Source organism: Cnephaeus nilssonii, assembly GCF_951640355.1.
Source record: "Cnephaeus nilssonii genome assembly, chromosome: 5".
NCBI classification, from domain to species: Eukaryota; Metazoa; Chordata; class Mammalia; order Chiroptera; family Vespertilionidae; genus Cnephaeus; species Cnephaeus nilssonii.
Genome location: NC_137076.1, coordinates 23070572 through 23095475, shown reverse-complemented (window position 1 = coordinate 23095475; position 24904 = coordinate 23070572). Strand labels below are relative to the sequence as shown.

General features: G+C 40.8%; 2 pseudogenes across 2 annotated transcripts; both read left to right on the top strand.

The window, feature by feature from the left end:
• Window positions 1-1295: 1295 nt before the first annotated feature.
• LOC307099201 (olfactory receptor 7A5-like) lies at window positions 1296-2219 on the top strand (annotated as a pseudogene). Its single transcript has one exon. The product of its transcript is annotated as an olfactory receptor 7A5-like (transcript).
• A 16235-nt stretch (window positions 2220-18454) lies between these two features.
• Window positions 18455-22541, top strand: LOC307100532 (olfactory receptor 7A10-like; annotated as a pseudogene). The gene is made up of 2 exons: window positions 18455-19423; window positions 21946-22541. The product of its transcript is annotated as an olfactory receptor 7A10-like (transcript).
• The last annotated feature ends 2363 nt before the right edge of the window (window positions 22542-24904 follow it).

The following is a 24904-nucleotide window of genomic DNA, read 5'->3' as shown; positions in this document are numbered from 1 at the left end:
TATCTGAGGTTTATTTTTCAGCAAGAAGGTAATAGAAAATTAGGTGGAAAGAACAGTGCAGTGGAGTGACAGTGTTTGTATTAAATTTCAAAGATGGTGTGCATTTGAGCACGTTTTGTGTTTATTGAAAAGATCCTGACCAGTCAGGGAGTTGGTCCCTTGCAATAGCAATTTGTGAGAATATTCATTGTAGCATCGTCTCTCATGCTGGGTATTCACATGAAAAACGTATTTAATGAGTCTGAAAAGGAATAATAAATAGTTTTACTTTGAATTAATTACTTAATTATTAGCGAGGCTGCATATATTTTGGATTTGTTACCCATTTACTTTCTCTATTAGAACAATTGGCAGGAATTCCTACCCCACACTTAGCCTTTTCCCCCAGTGATCATGCATTCTCCACTTTTAAGGAGAAATTCTGGCATGCATTTGGGAAATATAAATTGAGGACTGACCAAATGCTAGGCAAAGATACAGGATGCTGAGAAAAAAGTCACTATACTTATGTAGATGGAGAAATAAAGGTCACCCATTGTACCTTAAATCTTAATGCCACAGGGGCAGCACAGTCAGTTACATTTATGCAGTGAGGCTTTTGCTTTACCAGCTGGGGAGAGGGTGGTAAATATTTCCAAATCTAATTAAAATTTCTTTTCTACTTCATGTGTGTTTTTAACATAAAATGCCCTTACTCAAGGGAAGCTAATGAGTGACCGTCTTCCTCAGGTCCTTTGTACTGGCTGTTTCTTCTCCCGGGGAAACACTTTCCCTCTTAGTCTCTCACTCAGTCTTCATTGAGGTGTGTGTTAAAGTGTCAGCCGTTGGCAAGTCTTGGCTAAACTCTATAAAAAAAGAACATCCTCTATCCACTCTCTCCATTTGATGTAATTTACTTTTCTTTATAGAATCTCCACCATCGGATATATTATATTATCATTTTTATTTGATTATATTATTGCTCTATCATTAGTTTGTAGACTTTTGTTTTTAAGCATCCCATACTATGAACAGTGACTAGAACATGGTCTATAGTCAATATATATTTCTCAGATGCATGAAAGATATACTCAGTAAAACAGCAGTATACATTATGTTTGAAGAACAGGAAATTCTAATGAAAAATGCCAATAGAGAAATATTAATGGGAAGCAGATCACACAACAAAAATGGAAATTATTTTCCGGACTCTAACATATAAATGTGTCATTTATTCTCAGTTACTAATGCTTGCTAATGTGAAAATTAGTTAATCATTTTTTCTATCTTTTTTCTTTTGTAATCATCTCCAAAACATGGAACCAGGCAATGGTACACAAATTTCAGAATTTCTTCTTCTGGGACTTTCACAGGCACTGGAACTGCAGCCCCTCATATTTGGACTTTTCCTCTCCATGTACCTGGTCACTGTGTTAGGAAACCTGCTCATCATCCTGGCTGTCAGCTCAGACTCCCACCTCCACACGCCCATGTACTTCTTCCTCTCCAACCTGTCCTTGGTAGACATCTGTTTCACCTCCACCACCATCCCTAAGATGTTATGGAACATCAAGACACAGAGCAAAGTCATCACCTATGAAGACTGCATCACCCAGCTGTATTTTTATACACTTTTTGCAGTGTTAGACAACTTTATCCTGACCGTGATGGCCTATGACCGGTTTGTGGCCATCTGCCACCCACTGTACTACACAGTCATCATGAACCCCCGGCTCTGTGGACTGCTGGTTCTGCTGTCCTGGATCCTGAGTGCCATGGTTTCCTTGCTACATAGCTTAATGGTGTTGCGTCTGTCCTTCTGCTCAGACTTGGAAATCCCACACTTTTTCTGTGAACTCAATCAGGTGATCTAACTTGCCTGTTCTGACACCTTTCTTAACAATATTCTAATGTATTCTTCAGCTGGGCTGGTAGGTGGTGGTCCCCTTGCTGGAATCCTTTACTCTTACTGTAAGATCATTGCCTCCATATGTGTAATCCCATCATCTCAGGGGAAATATAAAGCATTTTCTACCTGTGCGTCTCACCTCTCAGTTGTCTCCTTATTTTATGGTACAAGCCTTGGAGTTTACCTCAGCTCTACTGCTACCCATAATGCACACTCAAGTGCAACAGCCTCAGTGATGTACACTGTGGTTACACCCATGCTGAACCCCTTCATCTACAGTCTGAGGAACAATGACATAAAGAGGGTCCTGCAAAGATTTCTTGGCAGGTAAGGTTTTCAAGGGCCAATTGTACGAGGCTGAAGAATTGCCCAGGAATGCAGGTTTCAAGCATCAGAGTCAGAAGTCTGACACAAATTGATCCAGTCGTTGGAACATAAGAAATTGGAAATACTCATTTATCTCATGGGTTAACATGAATTACTTTAGTATAATTTATTCTCTTATTACATATATCATTCCAAATAAATTTTCTATTGTTTTCCTGAAAGAACAGTCATGAATTTTACTACCCCTAGGGACAAACTATACTTGGTTACTAAGGTCATTTACATAATTTTATTGTAGAAGAAAATCTGAGACTACAGTTTTCACTTATATGTTCATCATTATTTTCTATAGCACCACCTTTACTGCTCTTCTTGAAAATGTAGACTTCAACATGCTAGTATGTTTTATAGCTTGTCTCCTGGTTTTATAGACTTCATTCTGTTATTCAACTGTGTGTCCACATGCCTACCTTAGCCACTGGAAACAATTGACTACTCAATACAGGTTTCTAAGAAGCGTCTACATGTATACATACATTTTAATAAATAGACTGATATAATATGGTTAGAGTCAGAGATTACCTTAAATATGATGAAGCAAAAAACAGCCATACAATTTATTACTCTACAAAAATATTTTTCATGCTGAATGTCATTAAAGTGTGGAATATTGACCTGGCCAATGGCTGGATGGATGGAGCATCCTCCTGTACACCACAAAGTGTTGTGTGTTTGATTCCAGGTCAGAGCATACATCTAGGTTGTAGGTTCCAACCCAGGTGGGGTGCATTCAGGAGGCAGTCAATCAATGTTTCTCTCTCACATCGATGCTTCTGTCTCTATCTATCTATATATCTACCTATCTGTTATCTATCATTTATTTATCTATGTCTACCACTGTATTTATGTCTCCCTTCTTCTCTCTCTAAAAAAATCAATAATAAAATAATAGTAAAAATAAAAAAATAAACTGTGAAGTAGGATGTCCATGTATAAGTTTCCTTATTCATTTGGGTGAAGATTTACATGGAATGTTTTATGTGTGTGTGTGTTTTTTTTAAGTATTTTCCTGTTTCTGTTTGAAATTTTTCAATATGCTTCATAAATTTGTTACTCCTTCTGAGTGCTCTAAATTAAATATCTCCCCTTTTCTAAATTTTTTTCAAATCCACCAAACGGACAGTGAGCAAACAATCTAAATATCATATAGGCCGCGGGCCCCTGGAGCCGGGTGAGCCCTGGGCCCCGGGTCGGGGCGAGGCCGCGGGCCCCTGGAGCCGGGTGAGCCCTGGGCCCCGGGTCGGGGCGAGGCCGCGGGCCCCTGGAGCCGGGTGAGCCCTGGGCCCCGGGTCGGGGCGAGGCCGCGGGCCCCTGGAGCCGGGTGAGCCCTGGGCCCCGGGTCCGGGCGAGGCCGCAGGCCCCTGGAGCCGGGTGAGCCCTGGACCCCGGGTCCGGGCGAGGCCGCGGGCCCCTGGATCCGGGTGAGCCTGGCCCCGGGTCCGGGCGAGGCCGTGGGCCCCTGGATCCGGGTGAAGCAGTGCCCCTGGGTCCAGCCGAGACCAAACCAGAGGGAGTCGGACCTGCATTACCACCATTTGTCCACCATCCAGAGCTGAGGGGTCAGTGCCGACATGTACTCATAGGGAACCGGTGGACATTGATATTGGGTCTCAAAAGAACTGTTGGTCCAGAAAGAAACTCACTACAGACTGATTCATTTGCCTGTCAGCATAACTATTATTGCTCGTCGCACATTCAATTCTTATAAGTATATCTATAGTGACACATGATTTCGCTCATCTAGGGGAAATGATGAACAACATAGACTGATGAACAAGAACAGAACCAGAAACAAGGAGGCATCGATCGGACTATCGGGCCTCAGAGGGAGGATAGGGGATGGGGGGGGAGGGGGGAGAGATCAACCAAAGGTCTTGTGTGCATGCATATGAGCCTAACCAATGCTTAAGTTCAACAGAGGGTTGGGGCATCCAAGGGGAGGGGTGTGGGATGGGAATGGGGGGATGAGGACAAATATGTGACACCTTAATCAATAAAGAAATTTAAAAAAAAAAAAAAAAAAAAAAGAAGTACAAGAAAATCTAAATTGATAGTTCACAGAATTATATTTTTTGTTCTTTTCTGTAACTAATTTGTTCATTGCAATTAAATAAGATTTTGCAGTCCATTACCTTATAATGGATGTAGCCTTTGGGTATTTTTGAAAACTAAAATTAAAAGAAAAATGAGCAAGTAAATATGTTGATTAGTGCAAAAAAAAAATAAAAAAATATCATATATATATATATATATATATATATATATATATATATATATATATATTAAGGAATATCTTTACCCTCAGGAATATCTTCAATATTTATAATCAAAGGATGAATCACACATATCCTGGGAGGACCCCGCCCCCAGGAGAAAACTCACGAGGGGCTCCTGGCACCTGCCCCCAACCCTTTGCCTCTCGCAGGCCCAGGGCTGCATCCTCTGCTATGCCAAGGGCTATCCCACACTGTGCATGAACTGGAGCCCAGGAGCCTGGGAGAGGAACCATCTATCTTCCATTAACTCTGAAGCTGGAGGAGGCGTGAAGAGGCCCAGAGGACACAACATGATCAAGTTTAAGTTGTTGCAGAAGGATACCCATGGTTACTTTATGATCTTCACACAACCTAGTGAAAAACCAGCAGTAAGCTGCCTGTCTCAAAATGACTGGAAGTTTAGATATTCTAATGGACCAATTTTTCCCCCAAATCCGGAACCATATATATGAGACAGTGTAAAAGGATCATTGGACAAGAAGAAGTTAGAACATCTATGCGCTAGATACAAAGATCCTGAAGGTAAAAATAAAATTGGAATAGATGGCATACAGCAGGTCTGTGATGATCAGTGCGTGGAAGTTCAGAGCAGCAACACAGTGCAAGTTCTCCAAATAAGAGTTCATGCAGGGCATGACAGAATTAGGAAGTGACAGCACAGAGGCCCAGATACCCAAGATGGAACAGGAATTGAAAGGACCAGCACGATTTAAGGATTTTTACCAGTTTACATTTTTTTTATCCAGTTTACTTTGACCAAAGGACTTGTATGCATGCATATTAGCATAACCAATGGACACAGACACAAAGGCTGTGGGGGCTTGCCCTCTGGGGTGGGAATGGCAGGGGGGCGGGGAGTGGGGGTCAATTGGGGACAAAGGAAACATTTGTAAAACTTTAGACAATAAAAAATAACAACGACTGTGATGCATCTATACAATGGAATACTACTCTGCTGTAAAAAAGAAAGAACTCTTACCATTTGCAACAGCAGGGATGGATCTGGAGAGCATTATGCTAAGTGTAATAAGCCAGTCATAGAAATATAAATATCAAAAATCTCACTCATTTGAGAATATAATGAACAATATAAACTGATGAACAAAAATAGACCCAGAGTCACAGAAGCACCAAATGGACTGTCAAACCTCAGAGGAAAAGCAGAGGAGGGTGAGGTGGGAAGAGATCAACTAATGAACTCATATGCATATATTCATAACCAATGGACACAGACAATAGGGTGGTGAAGGCCTGTGGGGAGGTGGGGCCGGGGAGGGTTGGGAGAGGTTAATGGGGGAAGGGGAGACATATGTAATACTTTCAACAATAAAGATTTTTTTAAAAAGATAGAAATCAACCAATGTAATGCATGACATTAATAGAAGAAATGGGAATAAAAATGCATGGTCATTTCAAAAAGAAATATTACCTAATAGAATGGACTTTCCTAAAGATTCAATCAGACAATTTCTATAAACTGATAAGCTCAGGTCATGTGACATAAAAATATTTAAATGTATCTCTAATAATTAATAAATACTTTAATATGTTTTTATTGAATTTTTAGAGAGAAAGAGAAACAGAAACATCCATGAGAGAGAAGCATTGATGGAACTGCCTCCTGCACAACCCCTACTGGGGATCAAACCTGCAAAACGGGCATGCCAACAACCTATAGGTGCATGGGACAATGCTCAACCACCTGAGGCACACTGGAGAGGAAAACTAATCAATATTTTGTGAGGCTCTAAATAATGCCTTTTAGCTGGTGATATAAATATAAAATCTCTAATTATTTTGACAAATGTGTCAGGAAGCCAAAGAGTGTGGTACTGAGGATTGCATATCAAATGAGCGTAGTTCTGCCATATTGAAGAGGAGAATAGAAATTCTCTAGAGACATCAGGGCTGTGTCCCATCCCCAATCAGACTTTGAAGAAAAAGGGAAGTCGGGAATGGGACAGGGTAGTAGGTCTTTCGGCCTCTAGAAAGCAGGAGAGACCAAAACAAGGAGTTATAAAAACTGAGTACACTTGACTTACAACCTGGTCTCCTGGGATCAGAGAATCATTAGGAAAATTTTTCTTTCTGCCTATTCCAGAGGCCCACAGGGAAATCATGTGCTTAGATGTTGGAATAACACAAGGGAAATGTGCCTGATGAGCAGGTATAGAGAGAGCTGTAGATATCTCCCCTGTCAGTTCCTCAGTTTGTACAACGCTAGGGGACAGCACATGGCTGTTGCTTTTGATTCCTAAGCTGGCTCAGGAACTGATGCTTCATTCACTCCTTCCTGCTGTCTCATGTGGGGCAGAGCTTCAGTATCCATTATCAACCATCTGGGGAGCAATTCAGATTTCCACATGCAGACCTTCCTCTCAGAGACCCATCCAGGTGAGCCTGGGAGGCCAATGGGTAAAGCAGGAAAGGGTCAGTGAGGATGCAACCTGACAACTTTTACCTGAGTCACAGTGTCTAATCAGCCTAGCCCAGAGACAAGAGGTGTGCAGGGCTAGAGGCTCAGGGGAGGATGTGTTGCTTTCCAATGCCTTTCAGTGTTGCTGGCTACCTGCATAACTTGGCTCATTCCTTCTTCCATTTTCAAGCCAGCTGTGTAGCATTTTCAGTCTCTCTGAGTCCAATTCTTTTGTGTCTCTCTTCAACATTAACAGAACCACTGTGCTTACCTTAGTCCCACCTGGATGAGCCTGACTCATCTTCTATCCTAATGTCAGGTGATTAACAAAACTGTTCCATTTGCAACCCTAATCCTCCCCTTGCTAAAAGATATATCATATTTGTGTGCTTAGAGGTTGGAGAAACAAGAGATAAATGTGCCTGCAGAACTGGTATGGGGATTTATAAATACCCCTCATCTCCAGTCTCCCATCATGTATAAACTTAGGCTGGGAGGGCATGGTTATGTTTATTTCTCACTGTTATTTGTTTGTTTGTAGCCCCAACTCTGGCTAGGGACTGACGCTGCACACCTTCCTGCTGTCTTGCCTGTGAACAGAACTTTAGTCTCTATCATCATCTATTCAGGGAGGAATTCAGACGTCCCCACAATGACCTTCCTCTCATAGATCTTATCCAGGTGAGTCCAAAACCCAGCTGACCTGCATGAGAGAGATGGTCACAGAGAATGGAAGCCAGGAACATTTACCTGTTGTCAGGTGAGAGCTCATTCTACATAGCCCAGAGGCAAGAGATTGCTGTTTGTTTGCTTGATTAATTAATGTATTTATTTCAGTGGCTACATAAGAATTCATAGTGTGACTGCTCCTCACACTTTTGATGGTCTTTCATACTTGTTATCATTACATTGCAATCATACCAATGCTATTAAAATATGTTTAAATTATGAAATTCAAATTGTGATTCTAATCGGGGGTGATTTCTCCCCTTCCCCCAAGAGACATTGACCTATGTCCTAACAGATTTGTGACTGTCATATTAGAGAGGGGTGGGTGAAGGCAGGGATGCTGTAAACAACCTTCAATTCAAAGGACAGACCTTGCCGAAACCGGTTTGGCTCAGTGGATAGAGCGTCGGCCTATGGAATAAAGGGTCCCGGGTTCGATTCTTGTCAAGGGCATGTACCTTGGTTGCGGGCACATCCCCAGTAGGAGGTGTGCAGGAGGCAGCTGATCGATGTTTCTCTCTCATCGATGTTTCTAACTCTCTATCCCTCTCCCTTCCTCTCTGTAAAAAAAATCAATAAAATATATTATAAAAAACAAAGGACAGACCTCAGCACAGGGAACAGTCTGTCCCAGAATGCCAACAGGGCTTAGGCTGAGAAACTCTGAGTTAAATAGCATCACTATTTGGGTAGTATCATGTCATTTGCGAATAATGACTGTTTTACTTCCTACTTTCCAATTTGGATGCGTTTTAAGTTTTCTTCTTCTCTGATTGCTGTGTCTAGGACTTCCAGTATTATGTTGAATAAGATTTGTGAAAGTGGACACCCCTATCTTACACAGGTTCTTAGGGAAAATGGTTTTAGTTTTTGTCTTTTGAGTGTGATGTTTGCTGTAGGTTTGTCATATATGGCCTTTGTTATATAGAGGTACAATCCCTCTATTCCCACTTTGCTGAGAGTTTTTATCAAAACCTGGGTTTTGTGTTTTATCACATGCTTTTTCTGCATCTGTTTATAGGCTTCTGCTATTTTTGTCTTTCAATTTGTTTATGTGATGTTTGACATTTATTGATTTGTGAATATTGTACCAGCCTTGCATCCCTGGAATAAATCCAATGTGGTCATGATGTATGACCTTTTTAATATGTTGCTGAATCAGATTTGTCAATATTTTGTTGAGGATTTTAACATCTATGTTCATGAGGGATATTGGCCTGTAATCCTCTTTCTTTTTCTCATTTTGGAATTATGATAATGCTGGCCTCATAAAAAGAGCTTTGGAGGCTTCCTTCCTCTTAAAGTTTTTGTAATAGTTTGAGGTCGATAGGTGTTACTTCTTCTTTGAATGTTTGGCAAAACTCCCAGGGGAAGCCATCTAGCCCAGGGCTTTTGTTTCCTGAGAGTTTTTTTGTTTTGTTTTGTTTTGTTACTGTTTCAATTTAATCAGTTGTTATTGGTCTATTCAGGTTTTCTGTTTCTTCCTCATTCAGTTTTGGAAAATTGTATGTTTCTAGGTATTTGTCCATTTTGTCCACATTGTCCAGACTGTTGGCATGTAGTTGTTCATGGTATCTTTTTACAATCCTTTTTTCTGTGGTGTCAGTTGGTACTTCACTACTTCTGTTTGTGATTTTATTTATTTGGGTCCTCCCTATTTGTTTCTTGATGAGTCAGGCTAAAAGTCCATCGATATTGTTTATCTTTTCAAAAAAACAGCTCTTGGTTTCATTGATATTTTATATTGTTTCTTTAGTCTCTATGTCATTTATTTCCACTCTGACCTTTATTATTTCCTTCCTTCTACTTACTCTGAGCTTTTCTTGTAGTTTTATTTCTAATTTTTAAGTTGTAGGGTTAAATAGTTTATTGGAAATTTTTCTTGGTTCTTGAGGTAGGCCTGTAGTGCTACAAACTTCCCTCTCAAGACTGCTTTTCTGGGGTCCCATAGATTCTGGGTTGTTGTGTGTCCATTTTCATATGTTTCCAGGAATTTATTTTTCCTTGATCTCATTGGTAGTCCATTCATTGTTTACTAAAATGATATTTAGCCTCCATGTGTTTGAAGGTTTGGGGATGTGTTTTTGTTTTTTTGTTTTTTGTAATTCATCTGTAGTTTCATGCCATTGTGATCTGAGAAGAAGCTTGATATGATTTCAATCCTCTTGAACTTGTAGGGACTTATTTTGTGTCCTAACATGTGGTCTATCATTGAGAATGTCCCATGTGCACTTGAAAAGAATGTATATTTTGCTGCTTTGGGTGGAATATAATTAATTAAATCCATTTGTTCTAGTGTGTTACTTAAGGTCATTGTTTTCTTATTGATTTTTTGTCTAGAAAATCTATCCACTGATGTCAGCGGGGTGTTATAATTCCCTACTATGATTGTATAGCTATCAATCTCTTCCTTTAAGTCCTCTAAAAGTTCTTTTTATATATTTGGTTTTCCCTATATTGGGTGAATGTATGTTTAACAGGGTTATATCCTCTTGTTGTATCAATCCTTTTAGTATTATATAGTGACCTTCCTTGTCTCTTGTTATGGCCTTCATTTTGAAGTCTATTTTGTCAGATATGAATATTGTTTCCCAGGCTTGATCTTCATTTCCATTTGCATGAAAATTTGCTTTTTCCATCCATCAGTCTCATCCTGTGTGAGTCTCTTGTAGACAGCATATATTTGGGTCATGTTTTCTTATCCATTCAGCTACCCTATGTCTTTTGAGTCAAGCATTTCATTCATTTAAACTTAAGGTTATTATTGATAAGTACCAATTTATTGCCATTTTAATTCTTTATGCCTATGTTTCTCTATTTCTTCTCATTATTGATGTAGTCCCTTTAACATTTCTTGCAATGCTTGTTTGGTGGTGTTAAACTCCTTTAGCCTTTTTTTTTTTTGTCTGGGAAGCTCTTTACTTCATAATTGATTTTGAATGAAAGCCTTGCTGGATAGAGTAGTGTTGGTTTCAGAACCTCGCTTTTCATTACCTTGAATAAATCATGCCATTCACTTCTTGCCACAGTGTTTCTGTTGAGAAATCAGCTGAAAGCCTTATGGAAGCTCCTTTGTAGGAAACTAACTGTTTATCTCTTGCTTCCTTTTAGATTATTACTCTGTCTTGAACCATTGCCATTTTAATATTATGTGTCTTTGTGTGGTTCTCTTGAGTTCATCTTGATTGAGATGCTGTGCTTCCTGAACATGTGTGAATTTTTCCTTTAACAGGTTATGGAAATTTTCTATCATTTTTTTCTACTAACTAGATTTATATCCTTTTATTGCTTTCTTTTCCTTCTCTACTTCTATGATGTGTATATTGTTACATTTGAAGTTTTCCCAAATTTCCCTTAAACTATCCTCATTATTTTAAATTCTTTTTTATTTTTGTTTCTCTGCTTCATCCAGCTTAATTTTTATTCTTTTCAGTGTATTCTTAATGTCACATATGGTGTTCTTGATTTCTTTTCTTTTAAATCTTTATTGTTGAGAGTATTACAGATGCCCTCCTTTTTTCCCCCTATTGCCACCCTCCACTGGGTTCTTGCCCTGCCCCCGACCTTCACCACCTTATTGTCTGTGTCCATAGGTAAGGCATATATGCATCTAAGTTCTTTAATTGAAGTTTTCCCCTTCTCCCCTCATCCCTTCCCTCTGAGATTCATCAGTCTGCTCCATGTTCCCATGCACATCTGCTTCTATTTTATTCATCAGTTTATTTAGATTCTATGTTTGTTATTTTTATTTTTAGATTCTTGTTGATAGATATGTATTTATTGCCATTTTATTGTTTATATTTTCTCTTTTTCTTCTTCCTCTTCTTAAAGAATACCCTTCAGTTTTTCATGTAATACTGGATTGGTGGTGATGAACTCCTTTTGCTTTTTCTTGTCTGTGAAGTTCTTTATCTGATCTTCAATTCTAAATGATAGCTTTGCTGGGTAGAATAATATTGATTGTAGGTCCTGGCTATTCATCACTTTGAATATTTATTGCTATACCCTTCTGGTCAGCAAATTTTCTGTTGAAAAATCAGGTGACAGTCGCATGGGTGCTCCCTTGTAGGTAACTAAATGCTTTTTAGAATCTCTCTTTGTCTTTATTTTATTTTTTTATAATAAATCTTTATTGTTCAGATTATTACAGGTGTTCCTCTCCCCCCCCCATAGATCCCCTCCACCCAATTCCCCACCCCACCTCTTACCCTTACCCCCCCACCAGCCGCCACTGTCTTCATCCATAGGTGTAAGATTTTTGTCCAATCTCTTCCTGCACCCCTCAGACCCCCTTCCCCCTGAGAATTCTCCGTCACCTCCCTTTCTATGTCCCTGATTCTATTATATTCACCAGTCCATTCTGTTCTTCAGATTTTTTTATTCACTTGATTTTTAGATTCACTTGTTGGTAGGTATGTATTTGATGTCTTTTTGTTGTTCATAATTTTTACCTTTACCTTTTTTTCCTTCTTCCTCTTCTTAAAGAATACCCTTCAGCATTTCATGTAATCCTGGTTTGGTGGTGATGCACTCCTTTAGCTTTTTCTTGTCTGTGAAGCTCTTCGTCTGACCTTCAATTCTGAATGATAGCTTTGCTGGGTAGAGTAATCTTGGTTGTAGGTTCTTGCTGTTCATCACTTTGAATATTTCTTGCCACTCCTGTCTGGCCTGCATAGTTTCTGTTGAGAAATCAGCTGACAGTCATATGGGTACTACCTTGTAGGTAACTAACTGTTTTTCTCTTGCTGCTTTCAAGATTCTCTCTTTGTCTTTTGCCCTTGGCATTTTAATTATGATGTGTCTTGGTGTGGTCCTCTTTGGATTCCTCTTGTTTGGGGTTCTGTGTGCTTCTGGACTTGTAAGTCTATTTCTTTCACTTGTGGGGGAAGTTTTCTGTCATTATTTCTTCAAATAGGTTTTCAGTATCTTGCTGTCTCTCTTCTTCTGGCACCCCAAAAATTCGGATGTTGGTACGCTTAAAGCCGTCCCAGAGGCTCCTTACGCTATCCTCACACTTTTGGATTCTTCTTACTTTCCGCCTCTCTGGTTGGGTGTTTTTTGCTTCCTCATGTTCCAGATCTTTGGTTTGATTCTTGGGGTACGGTGATCTACAGTTGAGTTTCTGTATATTCTTTATTTCAGACAGTGTATGCATAATTTCTGACTGGTCCTTTTCCATTTTTTTGGTATTCTCATTAAGGTCCTTGAAGGTCTCTTCAAGTTTATCATCGGTTTTTAGAAGATTCTTGAGTAACCTTATAAATGTGGTTCTGAACACTGTGTCGTCCATTAGTTTACTTTCCTCCATCTCTTCTATTCGTGACCTGCTTCAGGGTCTCCACATTTTGGCTGCCTCCCTGTGTTGATGGAGTGGCTTTGTGTGGTCAGTGACCTATAGGGGCTGGTAGCTCAGCTTCCCCAATCTCCCTAGGTGGTCGCTTTTGGTACCCCCCTTTGTGGGATGAGTGCAAAGTCTTGGTGTTGTTAAGCCTTGATTGCTGTTGGTACACTGGGAGGATTTGACCTCCAGGCCAATTGGCTGTGAGGATCAGCTGTGTCTATGCCGGGAGACAGCCTTATTCAACTAGACTTTCAAAATTGTAAAAGCCTCTGTGCTCAGCTTGGATGGGGCGGAGTTTCAGGGTGGAGCCTACAGCCTTGGCTTCCCATCAGCCCCGCCCTATGAGGTTCCTGGATCTCAGTGTCCCTCAGTGTCCCTCTGTACTCCCTGCAACCACCTCTGAGAGAAAGGCGCCCTGAAGTTTCACCTGCTGGCGAACAGTCTAGTCTCTCCCCCAATGAATCTGGATTCCCAGATTCTTGCCCGGAACTGGGTTTCAGTGCAGTTGGAACTGGGGCTCAGCGCAGTCCGGAGCTTTTGTCTCCTTCCCGCTAAGGCAATTCAGCAGCATAGTCAACAGTCCATCCTCTGCACGCATTCACGTGCGCGCCTCCGGAGCTCTGCCTTTCACCGCTCCCCTGAGTTTCCGCCTTAAAGCCCAGATTCCCCCAGTATGAGCCTGGGTCCCCAGGGTCTCGCCCAGAACTGGGGTTCAGTGCAGTCAGAGCTGGGGTTCAGCGCAGTCCGGAGCTTTTGTCTCCTTCCCGCTAAGGCAATTCAGCAGCACAGTCAACAGTCCATCCTCTGCACGCATTCACGTGCACGCCTCCGGAGCTCTGCCTTTCGCCGCTCCCCTGAGTTTCCGCCTTACAGCCCAGATTCCCCCAGTATGAGCCTGGCTCCCCAGGGTCTCGCCCGGAACTGGGGTTCAGTGCAGTCGGAGCTGGGGTTCAGCGCAATCTGGAGCTTTTATCTCCTTCCCGCTAGAGAACACTGGCCAGGCACTCAGCCGCCCCGTCCTCTCCAGCTCTGTCCTCCCCACACGCGCGCGTGCCCATGTTTCCGCCTGTGTCTCCATACCTCAGGCTTTTACGGCTCCTCTGATTTTCCTTGTGGTTTTCTCTTTCCTTCTAGTTGTGGGCGTTTCAGTCAGCCAGCTTTCCTGTGGTTCTGAATGATGTCCGTTTTGATTTTTAGTTGTATTTTTGAAATTGTTCTGCGAGGCTACAGTTTAGGTGTTTACCTATGCCGCCATCTTGGTTTCTCCCCCTTTCTTTGTCTTTAATGCTTGGCATTTTAATTATGATGTGTCTTGAGGTGAGCCTCTTTGGGTTCCTATTGTTTGAAACTTTTGTGATTTCTGGACTTGTAAGTCTATTTCTTTCACCAGGTGGTATTCTTCATTTCTGAATGGTTCTTATTCATGGTTTCTATGTCCTTTTTCATGCTGATGTAGTTCCCACTAAGTTCCTTGTAGTTCCCCTTATGTTCTTTGTAGTTTTCACTAAGTTCCTTGAGCATCCTTATAACTATTACTTAAAACTCTATGTCTGATAAATTGCTTACCTCCATTTTATTTAGCTTTTTTTCTGGAGATTCCTCCTTTTATTTTATTGGGGGGTTGTATCTTTTCTCCCCAAGGTGTTTCTTTGAGGTTGTTTCTATGTATTAGATAGAAATGCTATGTCCCTTGTGTGTGTGTTTTGGGGGCTCTTCTGTTGTAATTTGGTCTTGATAGATATTGGGCCATTTGTGGGTTGGATTCATCTTCAGTCTGCCTGACTGTAAGGCTCAACCCCAACCACATTGTGTGAGCTGTTTTATAGGTGCTGATCAAACAAAACCAGACGGTAAACAAAAACATACAAAGGAGCCCAACAACAAAAACAACTACAAAAGACAGAGAAAGGTAAATAAGAATAATAAAAGAATAAAATTATAAGAATACAGTAAGAAAAAATGGGGGGAGAGAATATGAAAAGAAGGAATGGAGATAAAAAATAAGAATAAAGAATAAGATGAAAAACAGTGAAAAAGAAAAGAAGGAAAAAATAAGTGAAAGAAAGAAAAAAAATAGAATAAAAAAGGAAAGAGAAAAATAAGAGAGGTGAAATAAAAAAGAGAGAGAGAAAATAATAACAAAGCAATGAAAAGAAAATAATAAAATAATAAAACAAAGTGGAGTTCATTCTAGACAGAGTTTAGTGCGCTCCTGGAAACTCCTTTTCTATCCTTCTCTTGTGTTGCCTGAGGATGACTATTTTGTATGTTGATTCTGGGCTTCCTGGTAGGGACTTTGGTGCTAGCCAATGTCAGAAGCTGCCCACATTTGGTTCTCAGCAACCTATTTGAAGATTGAAGTGATCCCCCTTTTGTGGCTGCCTCCACTGCACTTAACTGCAGTGGAGGGACCAGGCTGCTCTCCAAGGTCAGCTTTATAGCAGCTTGGGTCTCAAAGGTGGGTCAGCAAACATCCCAAGGCACTTTGGGATCCACTTTGTCCCACCTACATATGCCCACTTGCTATCAGATTTATTCACTGAAAAAAACTGTTTCTGAAAGGGCTGTTGGCAGAATCGGGAAGATAGTACCTCTGTATCTCCCACGAGGAGGAGGTGCCATTCAGACTTCAGGGAAGATGGTGGGTGTGTTCCCCTATCCTAGAACCACACACCTGAGACTCTCACAAAATACTCTCGAACATAATTCATTCCAGAAGACTGTTAGAGAAGAGATTTGTTTGAAAACCGGACCATTTGTTCTCCATGAGAAATAATGTAAATTGAATTACTTTGTTCCAGACCCCCAAATGATTTCCTGTTTTAACCATATTATATGGAGTACATAGCTACAGTACATATAATCTAGAAACAAACACTTCTTTTCTTAATTTATTGACCACCCCTTACTAGCCTTTAATGAATCACTTTTATCACTCATTCCAGTGGTGCAGTGTTCACTTTTTCACATAGCATTGCCTCCAAAACACTGCCACAGGCTAACTACTTTTCTTTATCCAAATCACCAACACTTTTTCTACCTCTTCAATTGCCTATGGTCTTTGTTTTGTGAGTACTTTAACACCTTTAGCAACATCAGCACATCTGATGGCCTCTTTCGGTTTTAAAATAGTGCTAATCACCCATTTCAACAACAATAAAAGCAAAACAAAACAAAAACAACAAAAACTACATGAAAATATTCACAGCACAGTAAACTTGACTCTCATTCTCTCCTTTGTTTGTGCCTTGCAAGACGCTTTTGATCATGCACAAAATTTGTTTGATACTCAAGACATGGTTTCTCTGAACAACTTGGTCAAGAACTGAATTGTTCCAGTTGGGTGACATTTGAGAACCGAGGTTAGACTGTATTTCCCTAACCTTGGAGGGTGAATCCACTCATAGGCAGGCCAGTGGGGTCTGCTAGAAGTTAGTAATTTCTATCAGTTCTTCCATGAGGGGGAGGTGCCAGTCAGGTTCCCAGGAAAGTTTGGAGAATGGCCTCACCCCAAAGCCAGTCACTGATGCTTCCTGAGCATGACAAGACCTGTAGGTTGGATCTCTGCAGCTGAGAGGAGGGGCTTGCACCTCTCAGGAAAAATGGCTGCTGCAGAATTGGGGAGGATGACTGAGCACTGGTATCCTGGAAGCTACTCTCCATGTCTCTCCCCAGTGCTTCTAATCCCAGACTCTTCTCAGGTGACTCCAGTCCACACAACTCTCCCCCCACTGAAGCCAGGCTGAGTGGCTGTAAACTAAAATTCTGTGATCTGACCCTTTAAAAAACAAAGTGGCTTCCTCTGTGGAAAACAGTATGAAATTTCCTAAAAAAATTAAAAATGGATTTCCCATTTGACCCAATGATCCCACTCCTGGGAATATATCCTAAGAAATCAAAAATACCAATCAGAAAGAATAGATGCACTCCTATGTTCATAGCAGTGCAATTTATAATAGCTAAGATTCAGAAACAGCCCAAGTGCCTATCAGCACATGAGTGGATAAAAAAGCTGTGGTACATTTACACAATGAAATACTACGCAGCTATAAAAAAGAAAGAACTCTTACCATTGGCAATCATGGGGATGGACATGGAGAGTACTATGCTAAGTGAAATAAGCCAGTGAGAGAAAGACAAGTATCACATGATCTAACTCACATGTGGAATCTAATGAACAAAATAAACTGACAAACAAAACTGATCCAGAGACATAGAAGCATGGAACAGCCTTTGGAACCTCACAGGGAAGGGTGAGTGAGTGGGAATAGACCAACCAAAGAACTTATATGCATATATGCATAACCCATGGACACAGAGAACAGGCCTGGGCTGGAGGACAAGGAGCGGGCTGGAAGAGGTCAATGGGGGAAACAAGGGAGCATATGTAATACTTTCAACAATAAAAATTTTAAAAATAAGAAATATATAAGTAAATAAAAACAAAGTGGCTTTATCTCCAGCAGGCTCCATCGCCCCCTGCTGGTAGAAGCCCTGCTGCTTTTCACTGATGGATGCTATGTGGGCAGGTGTTCCTGGCTCTGGCCCTGGAAGCTGGGGAGCCCAGCCTGGAGCACAGGCCTCACTACTCTCAGGGGGAAACCCCCACAGCTGAGATATCCCTCCTCAACTTGGCCTGCCCTGTGGGAGTGGTGCCAGGCCCTCCCGTGACCACAACTTTCCTATCACTCTCAAGGTGGTTTCTGCAATTCCTTCTTTAAAAGTCTCTTCAGCTAGTCTTCAGTTGGTAATTCAGGGTGAATATTCCCTAATTTAGTTTCATTGCCAGTTTGGTTCTGGGAGGAGCTGCAAGAATAATCCGCCCACGTGCTGCTATCTTCAAACTCCTGAGCCTTCATTTTCTAAAACACTATCTTCCTCAGGGTCTTTGTACTGGCTGTTCCTTCTCCCTGGGAAACACTTTCCCACTTATTCTCTCACTCAGTCTTCACTGAGGTGTGTGTTAAAGTGTCAGCCCTTGGCAAGTCTTGGCTAAACTCTATAAAAAAGATCACCCTCTATCCACTCTCTCCATTTAATGTGATTTACTTTTTTATAGCATCTTCACCATCAGATTTGTTACATTATTATTTTTATTTGATTATATTACTGCTCTATCATTAGTTTGTAGACTTCTGTTTTTAAGCATCCCATACTCTGAACAGTGCCCATAACATGTTCTATAGTCAATATATATTTCTCAAATGAATGAAAAATATCCTCAGTAAAGCAGCAGTATACTAGTACATTACGTTTGAAGAACAGGTTGATGTTACAAAAGGAAATTCTAATGAGAAATGCCAATAGAGAAACATTAATGGGAACCAGATTGCACAACAAAAATGGAAACTATTTTCCAGACTCTAAAATATAAATGTGTCATTTATTCTCAGTTACTAATGCTTGCTAATGTGAAAATTAGTTACTCATTTTTTATATATTTTTTTTTGTAGTCACCTCCAACACATGGAACCAAGAAATGGTACACAAATTTCACAATTTCTTCTTCTGGGATTTTCACAGGCACTGGAACTGCAGCCCCTCATGTTTGGGCTTTTCCTCTCCATGTACCTGGTCACTGTGTTAGGAAACCTGCTCATCATCCTGGCTGTCAGCTCAGACTCCCACCTCCACACGCCCATGTACTTCTTCCTCTCCAACCTGTCCTTGATAGACATCTGTTTTACCTCCACCACCATCCCAAAGATGCTAGTTAATATACAAACTCACAGCAAAGTTATCACCTATGAGGGCTGCATCACACAGATGTATTTTTATATCCTCTTTGCAATGTTGGACAATTTAACCCTGACCGTAATGGCTTATGACCGGTTTGTGGCTATCTGCCACCCCCTGCACTACATGGTCATCATGAACCCCCGGCTCTGTGGACTGCTGGTACTTGTGTCCTGGATCCTGAGTGTCCTGAATTCCTTGCTAGAAAGTTTAATGGTGTTGGGTCTGCGCTTCTGCTCAGAGTTAGAAATTCCCCACTTTTTCTGTGAACTCAGTCAGGTGGTCCAAATTGCCTGTTCTGACACCTTCATTAACAACATTACAATGTACTTTTCAGCTGGACTGCTAGGTGGTGGTCCCCTTGCTGGGATCCTTTACTCTTACTCCAAGATCATTGCCTCCATATGTGTAATCCCATCGTCTCAGGGGAAATATAAAGCATTTTCTACCTGTGCGTCTCACCTCTCAGTTGTCTCCTTATTTTATGGTACTAGCCTTGGAGTTTACCTCAGCTCTGCTGCTACCCATAATGCACACTCAAGTGCAGCAGCCTCAGTGATGTACACTGTGGTCACACCCATGCTGAACCCCTTCATCTACAGTCTGAGGAACAATGACATAAAGAGGGCCCTGCAAAGATTCTTTGGCAGGTTAGCTTTTCAAGGGCCAACTGTACGAGGCTGAAGAATTGCCCAGGAATGCAGGTTTCTAGCCCAGAGAGAGAAGTTCTGACACAAATTAATCCAATCTTTGGACCATAAGGAATTGGAAATATTCATTTAACTCATGGGTTAACATGAATTACTTTAGTATAAATTCTTCTCTTATGACATATATCGTTCCAAGTAATTTTTCTATTGTTTTTCTGAAAGAATAGTCATGAATTATAGTACCCCTAGGGACAAACTATACTTGGCTATTAAGGTCATTTACATAATTTTATTGTAGGGGAAAATCTGAGACCAAAGTTTTCATTTATATGTTCATCAATATTTTCTACAGCACTACCTTTACAACTCTTTGTGATATTGTAGACTTTAACATGCTAGTATGTTTTATAGCTGGTCTCCTGGTTTTATAGTCTTCATTCTGTTATTCAACTGTTTGTCTACATGCCTATTTTAGCCACTGGCAAAAAAAAATGACTACTCAATACATGTTTCCAAGAAGTGTCTACATGGATACATATATTTTAATAAATAGAGTGATTTAATATGGTTAGAGTCAGAGATGACCTTAAATATGATGAAGCAAAAAATAACCATATAATTTATTACTCTACAAAAATATTTTTTTATGCTGCACATCAATAAAGTGTAGAATATTGACCTGGCCCAATGGCTCAGTTGGATGAAGCATCCTCCTGTACACCAAAAAGTGTGTGTGTTTGATACCAGGTCAGAGCATATATCTAGGTTGTGGGTTCCATCCCAGGTGGGGTGCATACAAGAAGCAGTCAGTCAATCTTTCTCTCTCACATTGATGCTTCTATCTATCTATCTGTCTACCTATCTATTATCTACCTATCATCTATCTACTTATCTATCTATCTATCTATCTATCTATCTATCTAACTATCTATATCTACCTCTATATCTATGTCTCCCTTCCTCTCTCTCTAAAAAAATCAATAATAAAATAATAGTAAAATAAAAAATAAACTGTGGAATATGATGTCCATGTGTACGGTTCCTTATTCATTTGAGTGAAGAATTACATGGGGTGTTTTATGTGTTTTTTTCTGAACTATTTTCCTGTTTCTGTTTGAAATTTTTCAATGTGCTTCACCCAATGTGACTCCTTCTAAGTGCTCTAAACTAAATATTTCCTCTTTTCTAAACTTTTTTCAAATCCACCAAAGGGACAGTGAGCAAACAATCTAAATATCATATATTTACACTCAGGAAGTCCTTTATACTCAGGAATATCTTCAATCTTTATAATCAAAGGATGAATCACACATGCCTGGGAGGACCCAGCCCCCATGGGAAAACTCACACAGGGCTCCTGAAACCTGTCCCCATCTCTCTGCCTCTCATAGGCCAGGGCTGCTTCCTCAGCTGTACTAAGGGCTGCCCCACACTGTGCATGAACTGGAGCCCAGGAGAGGAGCCATCTATCCTCCATTCACTCTGGAGCTGGAGGAGGAGAGAAAGTCCTGGAAGATACAACATGAACAAGTTTAAGTCATTGCAGAGAAATAACCTGGGTTACTTTATGATCTTCTAGTGATCTTACTAGTGAAAAACCAGCAATAAGTTGCCTGTGTCAAAATGACTGTTTAAGTCTGAATCTGACAGATGTGGATTAAATGTATCTATTTCATTTACTACAAACAAAAAAAGATTCTTTTCATTGCTAATATATGCCAGAGACATTCATAAATTCACCATTCCATCACAGTATATCATGATATTTCGTTGAACTACCATTTACTTCTTAATACTCTAACACTTCTCATTTGTAATATGTTGTTATGGTTTTAAGCTCAATACTTCATAAATTATTCCCAGTTGTCATTAATACTCTAGAGTATTAATAAGATGAAGACTCTTGTCAAATACTAGAGGCCCATTGCACAAAGATTCTTGCAATAGGCCTTCCTTCCCCTGGCTGCCGGCACCCGTTTTCCTACGGCACCTGGAACCCAGGCCATCGTTCTGGCCGCAGCCTTCCATCTTCACTCCAGATGGAACACCGCTCCTGTGCTCCCTTTGCCCTCCGCCCTTCCCTCAATAGCAGGTGTCCCGCCCCGCCCAGTCGCTCCATGCCTGCATGCATGCTGCTCAGAGGCTCAGAGTGGCTGGGGGTCAGGGCTGCCACCATCTTTGTTGGGTTAATTTGCACACTCACTCCTGATTGGCTGGTGGGCGTCGTGAAGTGATGGTCAATTTTGCATGTTTCTCTTTTATTAGTGTACATTATTAGGACTATCTAGTAAAAAATTTGTGCTTTATGATATTTTACAAACTTATGTCACTTAATGCTTCCTGATAGCATCATTATGGAGGATTGGTACTTTTAAAAGATTTTAAAAATACAATAAAAAGCAGACATATTTTTTAAAAAATGACTGGAAGTTAGATGTTGCAACAGACCAAATTGTTTCCCAAATCCTGAACTGTATATAGGAGACAGTGTAAAAGGATCAGTTGGAATATCTATACACTAGATACAAAGATCCTCAAGGTAAAAATAAAATTGGAATAGATGGCATACAGCAGTTCTGTGATGACCTGGCACTCATGCCCAGCCAGCATCATTGGGTTGATCATTGCGTGGAAGTTCAGGGCAGCAACACAGTGCAAATTCTCCAAACAAGAGTTTATGCGGGGCCTGACAGAATTAGGAAGTGACAGCACAGAGGCCCAGATACCCAAGATGGAACAGGGATTGAAAGGACCAGCACGATTTAAGGATTTTCCTGGTTTACTTTTTTTTATCAGTTTACTTTTAATTTTGCAAAGAATCCAGGATAAAAAGGTTTTAGATCTAGAAATGGCCATTGCCTACTGTAACTTAGTGCTTAATGAAAGATTTGAATTCTTAGACTTATGGAATAAGTTTTTGTTGGGACATCATAAACAATCAATGCCAAAAGATACTTGGAATTTTCTTTTAGGCTTCAGTGTAATGATTGCAGAGGACATGTCTAATTATGATGAAGAAGGAGCATGGCCTGTTCTTACTGATGACTTTGTGGTATTTGCATGCCCTGAAATTGCTGGGACAAAAAGTACAACAGTGTATGTTAAAGGAACCTTCTAGAATGTACATGGTCTGTATATTAAATACAATGAAAAATTGCATAGTCCATTTCTGCTGGCTGGACTGAACTGAAGATCAATCCTCATAATTCAGACTGAGAGTTCAAATGAAAGTTTTAGGATACATCTTGGAGCATATCATATTCCACTCTTCTAATGCTGGGTTATGATTGTATTGTAGTCTGGGCCTCTCTAACCATTTAAAACTCCAACATTGTGGGTTTCATCTCATATCTGTGGACCATCTTAGTTTATTCTCCCAGAAACTTTATGGTGATTATTTTGAGGTTTCCATTCTTGCACAAAGCACAATGCTGTCTTCATTAAAAAGCAGTTTGGCCTAAGAAGTAAACATGAACATTACAAACAATTTCTAAAAATTTCTGAAATATATGCTTTGGGATATTTGCCAAGACTATGCTGATAGCACTTCCAATGGAGTGATATATTTAAGTGTACCAGATCTGGAATGGTGTCTTAGTGTGTGTTAGAGGTGGGGGGAGGGAGTATTTATTTCCTGGCAAATCACACATAAGATTGATATGAGTAGAGAATCTGGAAAAAAAAAGTCAAAATAACCAAAGTGAAAAATAAAAAGGATGAATCACACAGGAATTAAAATTCTGCCCAGTCATGTGAATAAGAATCACAGATTTTCCTGCACAAACATGCATGTCCTCCCACCCTGTCCTGACTACCTGGAAGAAACCTCAGTGGAGGCGCTTTTATACAGTTATCTGAAATGCATTTGAATAACAGAATGATAGTGAATGCTGTCCTCAAAAATTAGTACAAATGCCAAAAGTAAGAAGCAGCAGATTACTATAATTTCCCTCAGTTCTGTTTGCTTACCTGATACTATCAATTCACTATTGCTATGTAACAAGCCATCCTAAAATCAAGTAGCTTGATACAATTCCTTTATTTTCCAATGGGTTTGTGTAGTGGGGAGGTGGTCTGATCTCTGCTGGTCTCCTCATGAGTCTGTAGTCAGCTATGGGTCAGCTGGGTGTCTCTGCTGAGCTGGGCTGGGCTTTACACTGTATTGGGGCTCAGCTATGGTGACTGATCTAGGGAAGGCTTGGCTGGAATAAATGAGCTCTGTCCCCTTGTCCTCTCCTTCTCTGAACGGCCTCCCTGGGTTTGTTGACCTGATTGAGCCAGGGTCTGAGTGAGAGCAGTGGAATTGCACCAAGGCCTGGTAAAATGCACTGTCACTTCCACCATATTTATTTGACCAGAACAATTAAAAAAATCCAAAGTCCAGCCCAGATTCAAAGATGGAGAAAAAAACACTACAGCTCTGGATGGGGGAGCTCACAGTCACTTTGCCAAAAACAGGCTTGGCTGAGGGACACACACACCCATGCACGAATTTCGTGCACCAGGCCTCTAGTTTATAGATATTTTATGAGGCACCAAATGACATCTCTTAACTTGTGATATGCATATAGCATCCCTAATTTTTGACAAATGTGTCAGGAAGCCGAAGAGTGTGGTGCCGAGGATGGCATCTCAAAAGAACACAGTTCTGCCTTGTTAAAGAGGAGAAAAGTAACTTTCCAGAGATATCAGGTCTGTGTCCCACCACAAATCAGACTTTGAAGAAAACATGATGTCAGGGATGGGATAACATTAGGCCTCTGAAAAACATGTGAGATCAAGATAAGGAGTCATAAAATGTGAGTTCATTTGACCTCTATCCTGGTCTTCTGGGATCAGAGGATCATTAGGAAAATTTTCCTTTCTGCCTATTCCAGAGGCCCAGAGGAAAATAACCTGCTTAGAAGTTGGAATGACATGAGGGAAATGTGCCTGATGATCAGATATAGAGAGAGCTTTAACTGCTCCCCTGTGCAGTCCTCAGCATGTACAAAGCTGGGGGACAGCACATGGCTGTTGCTTTTGATTCCTAAGTCTGGCTCAGGAACTGACTGATGCTTCACTCCTTCCTAATGTCTCCTGTGGGGACAGAGCTTCAGTCTCCATCATCAACCATCCAGGGAGCAATCCAGGCTTCCACCTGGAGATGTTCCTTTCAGAGACCCATCCAGGTGAGCCTGGGAGGCCAATACATATATCAGGAAAGGGTCAGAGAGGAACCTGGGACTTTTACCTGAGTCACTGTGACCCTAATCAGCCTAGTCCAGAGACAAGAAAGTATTGTGTCTATATTCTTGGTTAAGTAACTAATGTGTAATTAATTTAGTCAATACATTAATAAAGACGTGGCAGCAGCAGCGGGATGATGGGGGCGGTGCCTTCCCCTGATCAGCCTGGTCACCTCCACAGGAGGGAGGCCAGATGCAGCAGCAGTGATGGGGTGATGGGGGCGGTGTCTTCCCCTGATCAGCCCAGTCGCCT